A 6,334-nucleotide genomic window follows, 5' to 3' on the forward strand; every position below is an offset into this window, starting at 1 on the left:
TGTGGTCCAACTCTCACATCCGTATGTGACGAGTGGACAAACCATAGCTTTGACTTTATAGAGCTTTGTTGGCAAAGTGAGAAGACGTGGGGAAAATGAGAAGATCTTCGATCTGAGTCCCACCTCCAGCACGTCCCTCTCTGAGAAGAACCCTGGCCAACAGGAAACATACAGGCTAGACCCTGCATGGAGAAGGAGAAAAGCAGCTAGGAGGAGAAAAGGGTCCCAAAGAGAAGACCCTGGGGACACACTGGGGCTGAGACTCCCACAGCCACGTGTGTGGGACCTTCCGGGTACCTCAATATCCACACGGCCCCAGGCGGCAGGCGGCCTGCTGCTGTTTCTTCTTCCTCACGTGCTAACTGGTCTTGGTTAGGTTATCTTTATGCAAACTGTGGGTGATCACCCTACTGCATGGTTCTGGTTATGCTCAAGTAAACATGCTGTAAAAAAAAAAGATCACAAGTACTAAAAAAAAATACATCTGTTTTCATTTAAAAAGTTTAGAGTAATAGAGTCAAAAAAATAGTCTGACAACACTACTCAGATGAGCAGAAAGGGGGCTCAGTGGTTGTCCATAGAGGATCACGCCTCACCACCGAGACGAAGTCTCCCCTCTGACCCAACCACAAGCAAGAAAAATTAACTTTATGTCCAAGGCACGGCCAAGCACCCTGTGCTTAGTCGCTCAGTTGTACTCAGAGAATAAGACCTACGAGTGTGCAATTTCCATTCCATAAACACACAGCCTGGGGCGCGGTGGTACTAAAATGCAGTGGACGAAGCCCAAGAATGGCAGGCCAAGATTTCAGAGTGGAGACTAGAAACATACTCCTTTTCAGCAAGCTTGTGATGCAACCACATTTAACTCATGAAGTAGCTCGTCCTCTGAAGCCAGCTGTTGTCCACGGGCAAGTTTTATCCACTCGTACAGTGTCTTACCAGTACCCAGGAATGGCGTCAAAGGGACCAGAAACGTCTGTTATCCCTGTCACCTCCAACAGCGCTAGTCAGTTCACAAGTTTTCTCATTAGACTGTCCTTTCTTTACCCTGAAATAGGTCCACAGCTGAATCCTCAGTCTTCTGTAAGATACAAAAATATATAAAGGGAAAGATCCAGCAATTGTGCTCTCTGGTGTTGGTCAAATGAGTGGAAAAGTTCTGTCTATACAAAACCTTGCATGTAGATGTTTATAGTATATATAAAAAGCTATATTCTTTTTATTAAACTCTCATAAGTTTATGCACTTTATTTCCCTTCTCAATAAAAGTAGGAATCATGGTCATTTCAGATGTGGCGACGAGAGTCTATTAAATCATCATTTCTGAATGACTCATCCAAAAAGGACAGGTGATCTTGGCAAACAGCAGTGACTGAGAATATCGAGAAAGACAGATTTCTTTAAGTCTTCCTCAAGAATAGAAAAGTCTATCCCATTACTAAGCATAAGTTTTGGAGCTTTTTAAAAAACAATTTTTATTGGCGTATAGGTGTTTTACAGTGCTGTTAGTTTGTGCTGAACGGCAAAGTGAATAAGCTATATGTACACAAATATCCATCCTAAAGGAAATCGATCCTGAATATTCATTGGAAGGACTGATGCTGAAGCTGAAACTCCAATCCTTTGGCCACCTGATGCAAAAAGCTGACTCATTGGAAAAGACCCTGATGCTGGGAAAGATTGAGGGCGGGAGGAGAAGGGGACAACAGAGGATGAGATGGTTAGATGGCATCACCGACTCTCCGGGAGTTGGTGATGGACAGGGAGGCCTGGCGTGCTGCGGTTCACGGGGTCGCAAAGAGTCGGACACGACTGAGCAAGTGAACTGAACTGAACTGGTACATATATCCCATCTTTTTTTTTTTTTTGGATTTCCTTCCCATTCAGGTAACCACGGAGCACTGAGTGGAGTTCCCTAAGCTACACAATGGTTTCTCATCACTTACCTATTTTATTCACAGTATCAGCAGTGTCTATGTGTCAGTTCCAGTCTCCAGGTTCTTCGCATCCTCCCCCCTTTACCCCTTGGACTAGCTTTATTCTTTAACTGCCAAAATTTTGAAGCAACCTAGATGTCCTTTAACAGGTACACATGTGCATGCTCCTTCAGTCGCATCTGACTCTTGGTGACCCCATGCACTGTAGCCCCGCCAGGCTCCTCTGTCCATGGGATTCTCCAGGCAAGAATACTGGAGTGGGTTGTCATGCCCTCCTCCAGTGGATCTTCCCAACTCCAGGATCAAACCCCCATTTCCTGGGGCACCTGCCTTGGCAGGTGGATTCTTTACCACTGAGTCACCTGGGAAGCCCTCTTGAATAGGTGGATGGACACATAAGCCATGGTACATATAGGCAATGGAATATTACCCAGAGTCCAAAACAAATGAGTTATCAAGTCATGCAAAGATGTGAAGGAACCTTAAATGCGTATTGCTACGTGAAAGAAGCCAATCTAAGAACACGGTATACGGTATCATTCCAACTATATGCCATTCTGCAAAAGGGGAAAGCGCAATAGCGGCTGCATGTGGAGAGGAAGGAACTGGCAGAGCACAGAGGGGTTTTAGGGCAGTGAAAACAACCTGTATGATAGAATCATGATGGATGCCTGCCATTATACATTTGTGCAAACATAAAGAAAATATCACGCCAAGAGTGAACCCTAAGGTAGTATGGACTTTAGGCGATAATGACGTGTCAGTGTAGGCTCATCAACTGGAACAAATGTACCTCTCTGACGGGAGATGTTGACAAAGGGGCAGGCTATGGGGAAAGCAAGGACCATATGGGAAATCTCTATATCTTCTGTTTAATGCTGCCGTGAACCTAAAACTGTTCTAAAAACTAAACTGTACAGGAAGAAGGAGGGGGAGAGACATAGGGAGTTTGGGATGGACACGCACAGACTGTTGTATTTCAAAGGAATAACCAACAAGGATCTGCTGAACAGCACAGGGACCTCTGCTCAATACTCTGTAATAACCTTATGGTCACCAGGGGGAAGGATGGGGGAAGGGATAGTTAGGGAGTTTGGGATGGACATGGACACACTGCTGTATTTAACATGGAGATCCAACAAGGAGCTGCTGTCCAGAACAGGGAACTCTGCTCAGTGTCATGTGGCAGCCTGGATGGGAGGTGGTTTGGGGAAGAAGGAATGCATGTATCCATATGGCTGAGTCCCTTCACCGTCCACCCGAAACCGTCACAACACCATTAACCAGCCATACATTTGTGCATGCTAAGTCGCTACAGCCGTGTCTGACTCTTTGTGACCCTATGGACCATAGCCCAACAGGCTCCTGTGTCCGTGGGGAGTCTCCAGGCAAGAATACTGAGAGTATGAGCTGCCATGCCCTCCTCCACGGGATCTTTCCTACACAAAGATCGAACTGTGTCGGCAGGCAGGTTCTTTACCACTATCGCCGCCAAGGAAGCTTGTTCATCAGCTATACTCCAATATAAAATAAAAGGTTCTTTTTAAAAAGCACATATAAGTATATGTATGTCTATAAAGGTCGAATCCATCATTTATCAATGTACCCATACATTTTTTTTTTAATCTGCCAAGTGGAGAGGTGGTTGGGAGACAGGTGTGGACTGAGGAAGGGACGGGGAAGCCCCTCTTGGAAGGGAAAGTGAAGATCAGGACAGACGGGATCAGGCTAGAATGCCCCCCCCCACCTTACACTCCACTCTGCCGGGATCAGAACCTACATCAGACCTTGGCACCGATGTACTCATCAACCTCGTATAAAGTCTGGATTTCAGATCTGGAAATATTAGAGACAAAATCTTTATGGCCTGCAGACAGCTAGTCCTTTCCAGATCTTAGTGTTTGGAATCTTAGTAGAGTTCTATACACCAAAGGCCCTTGCCAGAATGAGACCCTGAATGTGTGAGAAACTGATATTTTTTTTTTTTTAAAGAATCGTATTTGAATTGCACAAGTCCAAATAAGCTAGTAACATAAGGCAAATAGCCTGTCTCTTGGAGAGCTGGAAAGCGAGAAGGGTCAGGACGGGAAATCATAAAATATACAAATCGCTGCTATGAAAATTTACACGGCTCACCCCACCTCTGAAAGGAGAGTTCAAAAGAGAAACACTTACTCCCTAACCCTGCTTATTGTATCAAGATGTGCTGAATTCGTGGCTTTGCTGGTTGCCATTTCTGCAGGATAGATAGATCTCCCACCCCCACTAGTTGGGTTTGCTGCCTCCTCCCCACACACCCAGATAACTTGAGAGCAAATCCCATTTAGAAGATGTTTTGTCTAGAGGCAGCCACGCGGTTTCATAACAAGGCAGATGTGGGGATGCAATTTCCAGCGCTAGTGTGAAGCCCAGAGCTAATTACCTGTAACTGAGGAAACGAGGCAGAGATGGATGCCCTGCGTGTGTTCAGGCTGGAGGCGAGCCCAAGGGCTGTCTGCTAAGCGGGGGCGGAAGAGAGCAAAGCTCACCAGCACCACCCCAGCCCCAGGTCCCATCAGGAGCTGGTGGTGGGGGGTTGCTTCAGGGGCAGGGGGCCTTGGAGGCATCCCCACCACATCCCAGGGCGCCGTCCTGAGACATCTGAACTGGGAGCCACTGAAGACTAAAGCAAAACGACCATGCAGCTGTGCTATCAAAGAGGAGACTCATAACCCTGCCCTGCAGGAAGTCCTGGCTAGATCGGAGAGAGTGGGATGTTTGGAGAGACTAACATGGAAACTTACGTCACCATCTGTCAAGTAGAGAGCCCACGGGAATTTGCTTTGTGACTCAGGGAACTCATACAGACGGTAAAGCGTCTGCCTGCGATGCGGGAGACCTGGGTTCGATCCCTGGGTCGGGAAGATCCTCTGGAGAAGGGAATGGCCACCCACTCCAGTATTCTGGCCTGGAGAAATCCCATGGACAGGGGAGCCTGGTGGGGCTACAGTCTATGGGGTCGAAAAGAGTGAGCAACTTCACTTGACTTCACTCAGGGAACTCAAACCGGGGCTCTGAGACAACCTGGAAGGATGGGATGGGGAGGGAGGCAGGAGGAAGGTTTGAGAAGGAGGGGACATAGGTATCCCTAGGGCTGATTCACGTAGATGTTTGGCAGAAACCAACACAACACTGTAAAGCAATTATCCTACCATTAAAAAAAAAATAAATTTTAAAAATCAACAAATGTAGTCAGTAGGTAGCTCAGTCGGTAAAGAATCCACCTGCAATGCAGGAGACCCTGGTTCAATTCCTGGGTTGGGAAGATCCGCTGGAGAAGGGAAAGGCTACCCACTCCAGTATTCTGGCCTGGAGAATTCCATGGACTGTGTAGTCCATGAGGTCGCAAAGAGTCAGACACAACTGAGCAATTTTCAGTTTCACAAGATGCAGTCCACGGGGGTCAAAAAACCAAAAATACACAATATTAGCACACATTCTGGTTCCTTAGGTCTTTTTCCCTTCACTTTCCTTCCCTATTTTCCATTTAACAGCTCTCTCTTTTTTAGAGAAGTAATTAGTGATGAAAACTTGGTATACTTTAAAACTGTGTTTAAAAGGGAAAAGATGGCCCAAATGTATTCTGGCATTTTATAAAGCCTGACTTTCTTCAAAATTAACTCATTGTAGTTTAGAGGTGGGGCGGGGGGAAATGGAAATGGAAGAAGAACAGCAGAAAAGACAGGATACACCTAGCATTTTTTAGTGGTAACGATTCAGTGCTAAGAACTTTTAGCAAGTTCCTGGAATTTTTAAATATCCAATCTTTGAAAGGCTCGATGTGGGAGATACTGATTCCACAGCCTTCCTGTCTCGCCTGTCTATAATGTCCTACCTACTTACTCTGCCTCATCTTTCAAATCCACAGTGTTACCAACTGTAGCCCCTGGATGAGGGAGACACGGACTGCAAGCTTGGAATTAGCAAATACCAACCATCCTACATAGGGCTTCCCTGATAGCTCAGTTGGTAAAGAATCCGCCTGCAATGCGGGAGACCTGGGTTCGATCCCTGGGTTGGGAAGATCCCCTGGGGAAGGGAAAGGCTACCGACTCCAGTATTCTGGCCTGGAGAATTCCATGACTTTCACTCACTCCCTCAACCATCATATATGGAACAAATAAATAATAAGGTCCCACTGTATAGCACAGGGAACCATATTTAATGTCCTGGGTTAAACCATAATGTAAACAAGTATTAAAAAAAAATGTGTGCGCTTCCCTGGAGGCTCAGTGGTGAATAATCTGTCTGCCAATGCAGGAGACACGAGTTCGATCCCTAGTCCAGGAAGATCCCACCTGCCACAAAGCAACCGAGGCCGTGAACCACAACTCTTGAGCTTGTGCTCTAGAGCC

This window comes from Bison bison, unplaced genomic scaffold (genome assembly GCF_000754665.1).
Source record: "Bison bison bison isolate TAMUID 2011002044 unplaced genomic scaffold, Bison_UMD1.0 scf7180017864512, whole genome shotgun sequence".
Taxonomy (NCBI): Eukaryota; Metazoa; Chordata; class Mammalia; order Artiodactyla; family Bovidae; genus Bison; species Bison bison.